General features: G+C 43.2%; 1 protein-coding gene across 1 annotated transcript in view; it reads right to left on the bottom strand.

The window, feature by feature from the left end:
* Positions 1-13,875, bottom strand: part of LOC146589120 (uncharacterized) — a 77,127-nt gene extending 63,252 nt beyond the window's left edge. Inside the window, exon 1 of the transcript XR_014897265.1 lies at positions 13,667-13,875. The gene's annotated coding sequence lies outside the window, so the exon portion shown is untranslated. The remainder of the gene's footprint in view (positions 1-13,666) is intronic.
* Positions 13,876-17,151: the final 3,276 nt, after the last annotated feature.

The following is a 17,151-nucleotide window of genomic DNA, read 5'->3' as shown; positions in this document are numbered from 1 at the left end:
ACTCAGACAACCCAGCTGCCTACAGGGAATAACTGGATTTGAGATAAGCGCAAATTCTCTGGGAAAGTTTCGCTTTGCCTCTGCTGACATTTCCTACAATAAGCTAAATGTTTGGCCAGTTCATGCCCTTCCTCCCGCAGTTTCTTCAGCCCTTTGATTTATTATCTGAGACTAGACAGCAGACGACCCCATCCTACTTCAGCGAGTCTGCGGTAAGCCAAAGGCAGAAGAGGGAGTTATTTAGCTCAGTGTCTACTCCGATCCCCAGTAACCCCCTCGTTGATTAGCATAAACTACGAGGCACCTGCTTTAAGTTGTTCACGCATGTACTAGGAAACAGCATGAACTGAATTCACGTGGGATTTTTTTGTTTGTTTTAAATGCAGCTCCTCAAAGTGCAGCCGAGCTGCGTGTTCGGCTCCAGGCAGGGTCGGGGTAAGGGCTGGTGCGAGCTGACCACCACCCCAGGAGCCCTGTAGCAGGGTGACTCAGGCATGACTCTGAGTCACAGCACTGCTCTGGCTTCCTCCTTTCTCCGGTGGGGGGGCGGAGGTAGGAATTTCCTGCTGGCCTATCCTTGTAAATCACAACGTCCTGTTGCAGCAGCGCTGCTGGGAGGGTCAGTGAAGAGGAGAACCGGAGCTGATTCCCAGTCCACCTGCTCCCATGAAAGGGAGGTAGCATAGCCCATATGTTGGCATGTGCAAGGGGATAGAGCGGCGGGCCCCTGGGTCCCCTCTGCTCCACGTGACGGTCCAATACACAGAACAGCCCTGGCCTCTTCAGGTTTCTAACAACTGGCCTGTAACTGCATACTACCAATCCAGCAACCAAAGAGCCCAATTTTCCTCTTACAAACACCTCAGTTATCCTAAAATCCTGTTAATTTTGCTGCCTTTCTCAAGAGAGCAGCATACATGAGAAGAGAATCTGTCCTAAATGTCCGAATGGCAAACTCTATGTCTGTTTGGTGCAGGTCCTGGGACAAATCCAACCCATAAATTTCATCCTGCAAAAGTTTTCCCAGTTGTCCTTCAAAATTCAACTTAATTGCAATTCTGGCTGGAAGGATTTGGTTATCACAGAATAACCCAACAACATGGGTGAGCTATGCTGGCATAACTCTGAGACGAGTCAACGTATGAGTGTGAGAAAATGGGCCATGAAGAAGGGGAAATGTGTTAGCTTTGTGAAGACCTCCTTTCTGATCTGTTAGCTGGTGAAAGGCAAGACCAGTCCTTGTAGTGAGAAGCTGAATGATGGTAAGGACGACAGCTGCTGGAAGAGATTCTGTGCAGAATTCCTGCTCGTATCCCCGGGCCGGTGAGACAGGACCAAGTTTAGCTTGCACACAATACGCATGCAAGAGGAGAAACGAGCTCACCAAACCATGGGAGACCACCTGCCTTTGGATTCTACAAACACAGAACCATGCTGACACACAATACTGATTCACACTCCACAGGCTCACCTGACACAGGGCCGTGCTGCACGCTGTTCAATCACTCTACTTAGAGTAACTGTTTAGTACCACAGAATGATAAACAACATTAATGGTGTCTACCACAGGACGATTACATCCCTTCAAATATCCTGGTGCACTTGCATGACTTGTCAACAGTATGGATACAGAATGTGGGATTTTTCTACATATCTGTATATATTTTTAAATCAGGCACATTTACCACAGTATAATTTCATCTATTCTAGGGCTAACACTGCCTTAGCTGTTGCAAGGAAAAATATCACACATAGCCACAGAGACAAACCTATGCAGGATGATCACCACTTGAAACTGGAACTATTAACAACATTTTACGACAGTGATATTGAATGGGGAGTATGCGGATAGGCAGAAGATAACTGACTAAATCAGAATGGATTTTGCCTCATTCTCAAGAGAAAGAGGTGAGGGTTTTGAGAGAGATCAAATAGTTCTAATCTGGCCTTCACATCTTATCTAGAAGATGACAGCTCTTGGAGCATCCTTTGCAGCATATCATATTTGGGCATCAAAGACTTATATCCACAAAAATTTCAGAAAGAGCACTCTTCAGTCTACAGATACAGAGGTATCACCAGATGCAATGGCACAGAAATTGAAGCTAAATACATTTAGACCAAAATTAAGACATTTATTTTGAGCAGTCAAAGGCAATTAACCCCTGGAAAAACACTCTGTGGGTATGGGAAGGACTGTGGGTAGTTCTCCATCACTCAACATTTCTAAACCAACGGTAGACTTCCTTTTTTTCCTGAAATAACTGATGTAGTTCAAATGGGAAACTCTTATTAGCAGTGTTACACAGGTCAGTGTTACACCAGATTCTGACAAGGATCCTGGCTGCCTCCACAACGTATCTACCCATTCACCTTCCAATTCCCCAGCGCTGTTCTTTCGGTACATAGCCTTGTTGTTCATAGTCAGTCTGTTTCCCCACACATGACCAGACCTGACCCTGCTTTAGATTACAAAAGCCAAAGGGTGCAGAAGCAAGGAAAACAGGAAATCCAAACACTGAAAATCTCAGCAATAGCGTTTCCTAACAAAGACCTTCAGATCTCACTCTTGGCCAACAGCTGTCTTTGTAAAGTCCAAAAAGGATGATCTTTATTGCAGTGAAGGCTGTATTTTTGCCACTGATTTTTACCCTGTTTATTTTTCCTACACCATGACATTTTCCCTCCTTGTTAACATCTTGATCATAAATGAGGATAGTAATCCAAACCTAGGAAAATACCAAAAAAAAAAAAAAAGCAAGCACATATTCTGTATGTTTCAAACACATGACATTTATGGGTTGTAACTCATCCTACAGAAAACCAAACCAATACCTGTGGACCACATAAATTCCCTTCTGGGACACAAAATAAGATTGAGCACTGCAGAGCTTCTGCATTTGAACTGAAGGGAAATGACATGCTACCACTTTAACTGCAGGCTTTAAATTGCATGACAAAATCTGGGACTGCTGAGCAACTCAGAACACTGTCCCTTGGGGAAGCGTGAGCAAAAGCTGAAGAGGAGAGCTTCATTTTTTTTAAAAAAAAATACCGTGTCTGCTTGTCTTACCATTTTGGTTTGGCGTTTAAAACTTATCCGTATTTCCTGACCTAATACCACGCATATGCAAATTGTCAGTACAGCTGTGGCGTTCATGTGAGCTCTGGGGGCCAAATCTGTGGATGGTGTAAATTTGGGTAGCTCCTACGCCACTAGGTCGTAAGTGAGGACCTAGTCCTAATTCAGTATAGTGTCAAGGGAAGTCAAGCAGGCTGAAAATGTAATTTCTCTTTTTAATGGCTGGAAGCTGTTTTACATGCAAATTTTAAATTTCATCCACTTTTTAGGTGAAATTTGACTTTTCTCTCTGGCAAGAGGCAGGGCACGTGTGTGCCATTACACTGCCATCTAGCGATGCGAGCCTGCAAGGGAAAAGAGCTGGCTAAAGATGGCTGACCACAAGCAAGTGCAAAAGCGGTAAAGGAAAGCTCCAGAATAAACTTCAATTAAACAAAATGAATTGCAAAAGGCATGCCCAATGATGGCCCTCAGTCACTGATGGGGAAGATAGGTATTACGATGCATAAGATAACAAAAGGTAGGCAAGAGAAATGGTTTCAAAGAAACTCATCCCTTAGCTAGCTGTTATCCATGGGGACGTTTAGGGCATGCAAGTTTGCAAATACAGGTCACAAAATCCAGACGCTCAGCTGATACGAGCTGGCACTGCTGTACTGATTTATAACCAACTGCTGAGCTTGAGTTCAAGCAAAGTCTGTACAGATTTTCACAAGAGTCACCTTCCTTCAAAAGCATACGTGGAATTACTTTGGCTATGTTTGTCCCAGCTCTCCTGGATAGGTTCTTCAGTGTGACACCCAGCCCTCCTCAGATCAGCTGTACCAGACCCTCAGGGAAAAGTTTTTTTCTCTTTGTAATAGATTTTGGTGGTTTCCATCACAGACCATTCTGACAGTCTCTATTCACAGCCACAGCTACGACCAGTCAGTATTCAGAAAGGATTTAGTAAACACCACGGCACACTGCTTACAGAAAATCCTCCTTATAATTCCCATGCTCAAGGACCGGACAGCAAAGTTGAGGATTAATTTATGAACCTGAAAATGCATTGACCTTTATGAGTTAAAACCCCCGTCCTGATGTTTTACTCATCTTGAGGATATTTGTCCTCAGCGGTATGTGTGTCAGAGGGCGTGAAAGTGAGAGTGCCTTGAGGTTAGCAATTGTTCATACTCATAGTGGATGAATCATATGATAACAGCACAGCAACATCCTGTATAATTGTCGGGAGCCTCTATTTCTGGCAGTGCATCCCTAGGCTGTCTCATGAGTAAATGTTATTTGTGCTTCACTATGTAAAACCAAAACCAAACAAAATTATACAACGGGACAGTATTCTGCAGGCACTAGCCAAAATCACAAGTGCCTGATTGAGCCTTCAGTTAGCCGGTTCAATGGTGTGATGTAGTTAAGAGGGCCGAGATGGATATCTCTGCTCTTCATCTGATTAATACATGAGCAACTCTCCACATGTGAGGAACAATATTTGTGTTTCCTTAGCCACAATTGACCTCTGTGGGACTATCACATACGTAAAGATCTGGGACATCGCTTGTGAGGCACTGGGTGCTAAGGGAGCAAGCACTGCACTGCAGGTCAGAAGATTTATGTTTTCCTTCTGGATGACTACAAGCAAGTCGCTCCCCCCTTTTCTCCCTCCCTTTTGTCTGTTTAAACCTACAGGCTTCGCTGCTCCGCGAGCAGCGGTGCTGCACCAAGAGCACACCGCACCCTCTCCGCCAGCCTAAACAAACTTGTACCTGCAGAGAGAGCAAAACAAGGCAGCGAGCAATGCCAGAGCATCTCAGCAAGTCAAGCAGACGGAGCAAGCTCCTGAGGACGCAGTGAAAATACCAAGTAGTCGTACCGCCCTCATCACAACGAGGCACCCATTCGGCCTTGGATCCCCTGGGTCTGGGCTTCAACGCTACGCTGCCGTACCCCGAGCCCTGCTGCTGCCCACGCCGTGCGCCGTGCCCCGTGCCGGCCAGCGCGCTCGGCTCCGGGCCGCCCGCTCCTCCGTCGCGAGAGCTTTGCTGCGGGTGCTCCTGCAACGCGTGTGCTCGGGGCAGAGCCTGCTCCCCGTTCGTGCCTGCGAGGCGACGGCAGGATTTTGGCCCGTGGTTTGCAATGCTGGTGCCGAAGCACTAATGAAACAGCTCGGTGGCAAACACAGCCAACGTCTTGCTCGTAAGCACAGGAGCTCGGATGGAACCACAGTCGAAACGCCTTGGCGGAAAACAGGCTGATGCTGCCACAGTTTTGTTTGGGATGGAATAAAGCTAGGAAAAAGCTGTCAATATCGTAAAACTCTCTCATTCAATTTTTTCGGTGATTTGTTTTTCTTTAGAAATAACTTTTTGCTTTGACGTTTACTGGTTTTAACATTGTATTTTCACATATTATGGAAAAGATACGTCAACACAGAAATTTTTCCATCTTTCTATATTGAATACAAGCTATTTTAAAAACAATATTTTGATGAAACAGAAAATTCTGTTCACTTTTTTTTGAAGGAGAAGAGGGATAGGTAGAGGAAAGTCTTTCTCCAGAGAATTTCTAAGTATTGGCTGTGTTTCTAAAAAGAGCTCAGCTCAAAATCCTCCGCAAGAACTGTCTTCCATGTAGCCCTAATAACAACATACGTTTAAAATGTCACCCAAGTTCACTACAAGATTACTGATGCTTATTTTAAGCGTTTTAACGACTATTCGCAGTAGAAATTTACAGGATATTCATACTAATAAGAATGCGATTTTTAAAACAATCTAGGAGATTAGCCACACATCTTCCATTAAAATTAAAGTACCCTTGACTGCTCTCAATTCTCATGAGATTAATTTTAAGAAAGTCTATTTAATATTAGCACAGAATCGGCCTAATATTAGAGTCTGGAATTCGAAACCCTTTTCATTTTGGTGGAAGCAGATGGGAAGTTTTCATGTGCAGCATCAAAAGGCACTGCTCCAGATTCTGAAGAGAATTAAAATTATTTAATTCTGTGGCAAGGAAAGCAAGCAAATTAAAATCAAACGAGCAAATGAGAACATCAACAGCAGAAAGTAAAAACACTCCATGAGGTCAGGTTCGCTGTTTGGGCTTCAGCTCTTTGGATCATTTGCTCACGTTTTGCTGCTTTCGAACCTCAACCTGATGTCTGAGTCTACCCAAATTCAGACATCGCCTCCCCAGGCCAAAGGTTTCAATAAACCACTTGCTGCAAGACAGACAGGCCTGAGCATTCCCTGTTACGAAGAAAGAAAAAAAATCCAGTCCATTTCAAAAAATATCTTCGCTGCTGCCTCCTCATTTCCTGGCTTCGGCCGAGACCGGAAATAGCTACGTTTCCTGAGAAAGGCTGTTCTCAGGGGAACTTGAGCCTGTCTGCAACAAGGAACTACTGGATGTTAGGGCTGCACAAACTCATCTCAGTGAATTTTGAGCTTGAATACCAACATTACAGCATTTATGTATGCAGCAAGGGACACCTAAGGAGACAAAGCGAGAAGGGAGGGAGGGAAGGAAACGGAGAGGAGATGTAAGTAACAAAGTACGATGGAAATATGAAAGCATTAAAAAAAAAAAAAGGAGAGAGAGAGGGAAGTGCTAATAACAGAGTTCGAGTCTGTGTTCAGTGAAATCAGGTATAATTCAGTAGCCTCAACATTTTAAACGAGAGCCTCCTTAGCCTGTTCTGCATGCACATAACCTAAATGGTCCTGATCAGTTTGAACGCAGTCTTCTCCTCCAAAGCGTAATCACATTCAACAAGAAAAGCTATTTAAGACAAGGTGCAGGTTTGGGTTTAGCAGAGTGGCAGAGATTTAATCACCTGGAGGGAGGGAGGCAGGCAGGAAAGATGGAGGAGCAGACTCCTTTCGGAGAGCTCTGTAAGTAGGTGGAGCAACTCACAATCCAATAAACCCCGCAGGGAAAGCTTGATCTTTCCTTCCAGCATTGGAAATCCATTCTTCCTTGGCTGCTTGTGGCCAGAAAAGTCTCTAATTACCAAAAGACATATACAGTTCGAAAGAGTCCATACACCATTCAGGTAGTCATCTTAGACTGCTCTTGTCAACAGCAAATCCAAAGAGTATTTCAGTTTCTACCATGTTATCTTTGCTTCGCTTATGGGAAAAGAGTGCTCACAGAGGCAGACAGCTCGGGTCATACTCATCTTTTAACTCTAACCACCTAAAAAAGCTGGATTTCTAATTAACTGGTTAGGTGCTTTGTAACACAAATGAAGAGATACAGGAATCTAAAGGGAAATGACAGACACTACTAGTTACTCCTCAGGGTAGTACGGAGACACAACTCAGTCTAGACACCCAATTTCAAATGGCTAAACTTAGTCAAGAGAAATCTCACTCTCCGAGAGAGTTTAAAGGAAAATACATATTTTTAGTCTATGCCCTTTAGGAAGAGATGTTTTATGGCTGCACAAGTGCCTAACTCCCACCGAAATTAAATAAACCTCACGAAGCGGCTGCTCATCCCCTGAGCTCACACAATGAGTTTGCAGCTCTGAACCACAAATTCGTGAAAACGGCCTAGTAAGAAGCAGGCTTGGACCCGAGCTCAGCCGCATCCTATAAAGAGGATGTCAGCTGATAAATCTGTGCCGAGTTTAATTGTGGAAAATATCACCTCAACCTGACCAATATATAATCCAATCAATCTGCTGAGCCTTCACAATTTTTACCCACAAACCATTTTTGCTTTGGTAATTATCAATCACCCTTATGCAGAAAGGTTCCTCCAATATTTTAAACTGCTCAATCCTTTGAGAGACAGATGAATTTTAATGATTTAGGTTATTAACCTAAAGGTTGATCCAGACTAGGAGGAACAGAATAATTTGTTTAATCATTATTATTATTTATAATTATTTAACGTAGGGGAGAAAAATATCACCTTAAATGTCATCATGATGTTTTTTAATTGCCTCAGATGAAATTCAGAATAATCATTGCTCTATAAATGTATACCAATCTAATTTTAAATACCCTAAGATGCTGGATATTTATCTGAAAAATGTAAAGAACGTACATTCATTGCTGTATATAGACTTGCATAGACAGAAGAGAATTGATCAATTATTTATTGAAAATGAATTCTTTTCCCAATTCACAACTGGGCTGTAATTTGACATAAGGCAGGAAAACAAGCTGAGCCAAGTAATTTTTCTTATCCGTTCACTCCAGAACTTTAGTATGTGTCCTTCACGAAGAGCTATATTTTATGGATGCATAAGAACACAATTCTGTGTGGCTACAGTTTATAACATATATATCGTGGATGAGAGCAGAGTTACCTGCATTTGGAGCAGTCACACTATGGGATGCATGATATATGGGAGATTTCAGTATATAACAAATACATACCTGGGCCCATGTGGGAAGTATGAATAAGTGCAACACTGTAGGTCCAAAGGCATTTTTTTTTGAGTGCATGTCGCTCGGTGGGAGGGAGATGTGCATGCACACGTAAAGTAGTTCTTAAAACGAAGGGCATCTCTACGTAGGGCTGGCATCACAAGAGCATGAATAGTATAAAAACGGGGTATGGGAAAGGCAGGTATGTGACTACCTGGGGAAGTTCCACACTCATGCTTGTATGCACATGCCACAACTCATGCTTGTATGCACATGCCACAATTTAGTGATGATACAGCCAGTGTGAGTTACTATCAAATTTAAGTGAAATGGAAACCTTCTCTTCACACTGTAAAGAAACTATTGTTAAAAAAAAGCCTCAAAAAACAACAAAAAATAAAGCAATGATTCTTTCGTATTTTAAGACAATGGCAACCTTGCAACATTAAGGTAATCATACCAAAGACCAAGCTAGCCCACAATTCTAACTCTAAAGTTGAGCTGATGCTTAAGGAGAGAGCATAGGAAAGGGACAAGCGTTCATTTATAATTCTTCCAATATATCCTCTTGGTTTCCAGCAAGTGACAATTTAGGGACTTACTGGACCAGAAAGTTTTTTTCCTCCTCTTTCATACTACTCCGAGTTTTTCCCTTCCATGACTTTGTCTAGTTGGGTTCTTAGATATACCTGTTCTTTTGGCACAATGCTCTGTAGCAATCACTTCCAGAGCCTTATTACATTCCGGGTGAGAAAGGTCAATTTATTTGAAAAGCTGATAGCTGACCTATAGTTAACATAGTCTACAGGACCATCAAACTGAACTAATTCAGAAATGATGCAGCCAGCCAAGATATAGCAGCAGAAATAGTGGATATGCAGATAGTCAGTATTAAGTAGGGATGTTGCATAAAGCTTCAGTACAAAGAAGCATTAAATTATGTCAAATAGACAGGAAAAAGGTCTTATTAAGAGAAAACTTAATATCCTCAGCAAAACTCACAGTCAAAGACAAACTCTGTAGACACAGTATCTGATCTACCAGTCCTGATCATATCCCTTCAAGCCCACCCATAAAGTCATATGGAGTCAGGCTCTACAGGACCCAAATACGCTAAATTTGTCTGCTGTCAGTTCTCCAAAAATATCTTTTTCCATACGGCATAACAGACTGAGGTCTCTGAGCAGCAGGGAGAAAGGGAGTGCAAATCTGGCTCCAGCGTGAGGTGGAATAACCCTCAAGATCAGCGGCTACAGCAGCATGGACAAGGAGGAGCTCAAAACATCAAGTAGGGTCAAGCAGCTTCAACAACAGCTCTGCCACCATGCTCCAAGCCAGTGAACACAGACACAGCTGGTATCTTCCAGCCCATCCTGCTCAATCCTCACATGGGAGCAGGAGTCTAGGATTAGCCCATAACCTTGGTTTTCTTACAGCAGGACAATCACCAACACCAGAATGTGCTGCCTAACACCACCATATCCACCGGCTGCAAGGATGCACTTGATGACAGCGTCTCTGTACTTGACGAAATAGCCCTCTTTCTGACACGCAACCTGCCACAAAAAAAAAAAAAAGAAAAGAAAAAAAAGAAAAAAAGAAAGAAAGAAAAAGAAATACCAAGCTCCCCATGCAATTAGTAAAAGGATCCAACTGCTTAGTGCAAGGAGAAGGGATAATGGATCTCAGTACAAAAAAGCTCCTGGTTTTGAGGCAATTGCAGTAGGTACCATTATATTTTGCCCTGCTCTGCCTTGTTCGTGCTCCATTTTCCAAGGCTCTTTGTTTTCTGAGATGAATTAGATCAAGGCCTCCCCATTTCCCATCACATACATGTCTCCATGCCCCTGCTGCTGCTATCAGAGCTGGGGCACAGGCACTCCAAGTGCCTCCGTCTCGGGGAAACATTTGCATTTTCATTGGCACAGGTACAGCATTCAGAATTCTTTCAGGCCAGGCCAATTAAAACAAGCTGAAAACTGCTGAGGGAAGCAGCTTCAGCAAGGATCTGCTTACATTCCCCCTCTGAAAAAAGCAGGGGGCCCACTTTCTGTAACTCTCTCCCTCTCTGCACAGTGTGGGTTTTGCTTTTTCTTTTTTTCTTTTCCTTTTTTTTTTTTTTTCTTTTCTTTCCTTTTTTTTCATTTCTTTTTAAGGTGGAATAACTTGTGCCCTTTGCACAGAGGCTCCAGGAGATGGATGGCAGAACTCAGGAATGTGGCTTCATTTTAAAACTCAAGTCTGGTCTCTAACACTAAGTTGAGGCATGGGAAAAAAAACAAAAAACAAAAACAAAAACACCTGGTAACTCTCCAGATTAAAAGACTTTACCTCCCTCACAAATCTTGCATGCTATTTTCTTAAAAAGGAATAGAACCACATAATTAGCAATCAGTTGAAGCCTAGGGCTTTTTTTTTTTTTTTTTTTTTTTTTTTTTTTTTTTCCCTCTCTCTTCAAATCACCACAGAACAAACTATTCAATGCCTACTGGCTCTACTAGCACTATTGCCCTGGTTTTCTTTCTAGACAGCCTCTTTCAAACCTCAGATGTGTTGTAAATGCATACTGACAGGTTAAAAGACATCATTTTTACTCCACTGAGGGGAAAAAAAAAATCCCATCCTACTAATGCTGCTTATTTTACATCGACAGTCCTTAAGCACTAGAACAAGGCAGAAGGTTCTGTAAGTGATGAACCATCTCAGAGTCCCAGAGAAGGACACGTGCTCCAAAGTCAAGTTTCTCCACGCACATCCTCATTCTTGGAGACTGCCAAAAAATGCTGACGACAGCAGTCCTACCATGGCCCAGCTGTACTAGTCAAGTTGGCCACTCTTCTGAACACCTACGTGCCAGTACCCTGCGTTAGAGACAGCTATGACAAAGCACCTGCAAAGGCCCTTGCATCAATGCACAGTCTGGGGAGAAAAAATGGCTAATCCAGCAGAACAAACCACAGCGTATGGATTTGCATTTGTTTTCATCTCCCAGAATGAGGCTGTGTCAGCCTTAGACTCTGGCTGAACTGATTTAGAACACGTATTGCATAAAAATCTGGATCCATTTGGAGTAGATTTGAGATTCAAAGCACCACAGAATCTAGAGGAATTTGAATCAGAAGTTCCTTCTGTCCAGTTCTACTGAAAATGATCTCACCTTGATAAGCAAGTATTGAGTTTGTCTCACACCTGCCTCAACATAGTTCCTATCAATGCCTGAGTGCCCAGGAGCTACTACAGTATGACCAGTGACTAAATCGTAACGCAGGACTGACATATAATCTGCTCACCTAATCATCACAGCATTGCTAATAGGTTAATAAGAGAACTATAAGAGAAATGTAACAGGTGACAGCTGGAGTAAATAGTGAAAGATTTGAGACTACAGAAATACCAGATTTTCTTAGATCATCCCCAATAGAAGACAGTTCTCTTCTTTTCTATTTGCTTTCAGAGTCCGGGTCTAGGAAAAGAGCTGGCCCAAGGGACTAGGGAACTAGGACATCAGGACTATTCTGGATCAAAATCTTTTCCTTTTTCAAAGGCTGACAGGATGCCCTCTTCAATGACCTCCAACAGCTCAACTTGTCACCTGCAACACAGGTGGCTACAGGGGCCATATATTGATTTAATTAGGGCAGACAAAGAAAAGACCTAATCAATCCCTAAACTACATAGAACAGACAACCAGCACCCTGTGATCCAAACTCCACCTGTTTGGAGAACGCGAGATTGATTTTAAAGCACTGGAATGGACCCCTAGCTTTAATAATAATACGTAACAGTATCTTACATTCATCTGGCAACTTCTACATCGAAGCATCCTAAAGCACTTGAAAAGACATGCAGCCATACAGCTCTCCTTCCTGTTGCAGCTCCTCCTCCGAATGGCATCTCTCCTGAGATATCCTGCAGGCCTGAAACAATCCCCATCCCTCGTATTTACTAACAATAATGCTTTTTATTTTTTCAGAAATCTTTCCTATTTTCTTTCCCTTAACAACGAGCCTCATTTGTTCTCCACTTTGATCTGTCTTCCCACAGAAAAGCAAACAATGACAAGCAAACATATATTTAACATATATACATATATATTTATATTCTGTACAATGAACTCCTCTCAATGCCTGATCAAGACTGGATCTGGACTAAATGGGTGCTCTTCAAGGGAAATCCAGGTACCACAGAATATTATTGTGACTGAGGTGTTCTGATGGATCAAGACTACCACCCACCTGGGACACTTTTAAAGGGCTTTTGCTAAGGGCATCACCCATGTTGAGTTTCTCCCAATCATGCCCTACCAGGCATCTTTTCTTCTGGACCCTCAGGGGAACAAGAAAAAAAAAAAAAAAGAGGGGAATCAGGAAACACTCACATGGTTGTGTCCTGAGCAATTCCCAAGATGCGAATGAGCCTAGGCTTCCTGCTGTCCCCTCAAATACGTTATTTTCCACTCCCACCTTTTTTCCCCCCTACTTATCTCCCTCCCCCCTGGCCTTCCGAGGCTGACTGAGTCAACTAGTGCAGATTAGATGCCAAGCAATGCAGGCTCTGTACAAAGATTCAACTCCCACAGACAGGCTAGGAAGATAAAAGCAGTCTAGTCAAACACTGTCCAGAGACAGCGCGGGGAAAGCTAGGCTTCCAGTGCCTCTGACTGGGTAGCGCGGCAGACCGGTGAGATTCCAGCAACTGAACCGCAAGCGCTAAGGGCATAAGTACGAAAGGCACAAGCACTTCTGGTGCCTACGTTTAAGTACAAATGAAAACTCAAAATTTAAAAATAACTGTTCTTTGGAGATAACCTCAGCTGCTGGAAACTGAGGTTTAGACTTTCAAGATCTGCTGCTCAGAAGCGCAATGACACGGCCCTTCTCTTTACACTGTTTTATTAGGACCTAGTACTCCTATTCAGACATTGGCAAACAGTATGCCATGTACAATCAACACATTTGTATTCCCTTGCTGTTGATAGTCATATGCACACACACATTTATATGGTGGTAAATACAGAAAACCATTTCACCTGCCATTGAAATGTAAGATTATTTAAAGTGCAAAATGAGGACCATTCAGTGCATGTCAAGCTATACAAAGCCATATGGGACAGGAAGTAAATTCTATCATAACTATTGGAACCTGCAGAGGTCTGCAGCAGTTTGGAAGATAATGGCCCGCACAAAACATGGGAAGAACCTACCTCTTTCAGACCTACCGTAACACCATACAGTGCAGGTAGACGGACTCGCACGTCTGCAGTCATGCCATTCAGTCTACTCTTTTAATGCTCTCCTGTCATTTTGCATGGTATCATTTTCCTCGTGAATGATACACAGAACGTCATGCATTTGTCAGGGATAAACAACTCAGTGACAAAGTGCCTGTCCCATCTGTGGACCTCCAAATGACCCTGAATGTAGAGGTACAGAAAAGCTTTCCACATTCATTTGGCCCATCTCTGGTTACACGATAAGAAATGAAGTTGACACAGCAATATAAACATTATTACTGACAACGTTAAGATATACAGTGGGCACAGGTCAGGGAATAGTATTCAGGGGATACTCTGTAACAGTAGCTGTCATATTTATCTCTGACTTCTTCAGAACCAGTTTTAGTAGTTGGAGACAGAGCACACAAAAGGACTATTCAGTGCAATCCATGGCCTGAAATAAAACAGATGCACTGTGCAAGTTTGCAAACTCCCCAGCACAGAAGGTTGGCAGATCTCTGCTCTGTAACTAGGGTCCATCTTCTTGTCAGCATCAGGAACCCTTCCACAGCCCTAGTGCCAGTGGTACTGCTCATGCTGTTTAGATGAAGGACAGTGTAGGGGACAAAGTTCTTAGTTTGGCAGTTAACAAGGATGAAGAACTGAACAAAGACCCAGGGGCCACTTGAGTTTTTAAACTCTTCCACCAGTTTTGTCTGTTAAGGTTAGGTTTTCCTCTTTTTTTTTTTTTTTTTTTTTTTTTTCCCCTCCTTTCTGGAAATCACTGAGTAGACTAGGAAAAACATGTGGCAACAAAAGCCTTCCGATTTACCACTAGTTTTACTCTAGGGTAAAAAAACTGAGAATGTGAAGGTGCAAAGAACTGATACAGAGGTCAGATTTCAGGGACTGCAGTGTGGCCCAAAGCAGTTTTGATGATCTAGTGACAGAGAATACAGTAAGTCAGGTCTAAGGTCAAGAACTGATCTGAGTACGTTAAGTTTCATATATGGAAAGCATAAAGGAGCACTCAAATACTTCAGAGTCAGGAAAAAAAGACATCCTAGATTTGCAATAAAATTCATACCCACTCTAAGACCAGTCCAGAATGCTTTTGTTCATAGCTGGTATTTCAGGAATGAGCACAACCCAAGGCACCTGGTCTGGTTTTACAGACTGGAACGCTTTTGGAAAGGAATCAGATATGATTTGGACAAAAACAATGGAGGCCCAGACACAGAGGCTGCCCTGGGAGAGTATACCAGCTGTCTGCTCAGTTTCAAAGCTCTAATCATATTCTTGGAGAGAAAGCAAGGGGACCTGTTAGGGGCTGCTGAGCTCAGTGCTTGGGGCCAGGTCCAGAGGGTGGAGCCAGCAAGCGCGAGCCGTCCTCACGCAGAGGCAGCTCCATCACCTCTGCCTTAAATTTCTGGCACCAGGACAGCAGCAAACGAGACTGAGACTCTGCACGGGCACCGAGAGCTGGGAGTGAGGCAGAAGGAGATTAAAAACACTGGAACTCAGGAGGAGAGCTGCAGGAAGCCTGGCAGTGCCCGGATAGGCAAAGCACCTGCTGGCACTGAACAGAGCGCGCTACATCTAGCAGGCAGTGGGTCCCATCCTCAGCCAGCATTAATCAGCCCAGCTTCTCGCTATCCGCCTGGCTATGCTGAAGCACAGCTGTGTTAAGGCCCCAATCCAGTGCTGATGGCTCGATCCCGCTAACAAAGACGGTTCTCTGCCTTTATTAATGCCATGCACAGAACGGATAGCAGGGGAATCCAGGCTAGCATTCACGGGAGAACTGCCTCAAAGTAAAATAAAGAAACGTGCAAGACTGCTACTGTTCCCTCTTTCAACCCTTTCCAAATCTTCACCCCTGCTTGCAAACGACCCAACAGCATTCAACCAGCTGGCATACCGTAGTGCATGTTCACAAATCATTCCATCAGGACCTGGTGTTCTTCTTCTCTAGTTATTGCAAGGATTGCAAAGTTCCTTGGGCCATAGATTGTCTGTGCATATTGCATATTAGCTTAAATTCATCAAAAGAACACGCAGGCAATTATTTGAGGCCTCTTTTTAACAGCCTAGCCTTCTTGGGCTTCTTATGAGATCAGCAGCATTTCTAAAGGTGATTCTTCCCACCTCATTGACTCTTAGGAGCAACTAACTTTGGTGGTGGTGGTAAACACCAAAATGAGGAGGGTGGATACATCCAGGCAAACAACAACAAACCTTTTAGTGCTCGAAGGCACCCTAGTTCCCTAGTTTCTAGTTAGGCTTAGTCAAATTTTGTGGTCTCACATGCATATTTAATCAGTTAACCTGGCCAGCTTCAAACACATGCATCTAACACGCTCTAGGTGACCCTGCTGAGCAGGGAGATTGGACTAGATTATCTCCAGAGGTCCCTTCCAACCTTACTGATTCTGTGATTCTACATGAGATCAGTTTTTCCACTTTGAAGATAACCTCTACAGTTTCCTCTCCTTCAGATAAGCTTAAGGAAAAAAAGAAAATGAAGTAATGTCCTTGCCATCAAATATACATATGGTTCTGTCTCCCACCTTCACAACAGCTCCCAAACTAGAACGCTTCATATAGCACTCTTGCATCTTCCTATAGAGCCACATTCTAAAGTCTACATGGCAACGTCCTGAATCCATGCTTTTTCAGGCCTCTCCCAAACTGCAAGCCCTGCGCTCTCCCTGTGATCAGCAGAGAGAGGTGGGCACTTTCAGAGCACAATTCAACTTGCCTGAAATCTGAGTCGCCTTCTGCAGCAGCTTATTTGTCTCCATTGACCCCAGAAGTATCCCAGCAAGCACAGGACTGCAACTTAGGTGACCCAGGCATACACCTAACATTAGATAGAACAAAAAAGTATGACTCATATAGAGTACGAGAAAGAACGAGAACTGCTCTAGAGCATTTATACTATAAGACTCTATGGGCCTAAGAAGTTTTGGGGCTCAAAGCAAGCCACAAATATCAGGCATGAATGGTTTATACCGGCACCTGGTCTTCTCAGCAGCTGAATACACATAACCCATGTTGAAATCAACTACAGGAATGAGCAAAGCACCAGAAAGCGATGACAAAACTGAGTTCTGGTTTTGAGAACTGTAAGGAACTTAAACATCTGAGCAGGAGTGCGAGTGAGTAATTTTTTCCATTTTGCTCTGAGGATAGCAATCTCTAAACTTTGCTTTGGGTTTTCACTGGGAAGGTCAAATGCCAGCTGCTAGATTAGGGCTTCTGTAAGCAGGCATAGTTATTCCTGAAGCCACCAGAGACATAGATTAGCACCAGTTGTAGATCTGGCCCAATATGAAACTCTTTCAAAGAAAGTAAATTGCATCCAACTGCTTAGGAACAGCCCCAAATACTTAACTGCATATTACTGACATCTAAAGACAGAAATCAAAGCACAGGATACTTCACAGGGTGTTAGAGAGCAAAATAAAACC

This window comes from Rhea americana, unplaced genomic scaffold (genome assembly GCF_003343005.1).
Source record: "Rhea americana isolate MKP2758 unplaced genomic scaffold, rheAme1 scaffold_48, whole genome shotgun sequence".
NCBI lineage: Eukaryota > Metazoa > Chordata > Aves > Rheiformes > Rheidae > Rhea > Rhea americana.
Note: the sequence above shows the minus strand (reverse complement) of the source record. Positions and strands in the feature narration are given on the sequence as shown.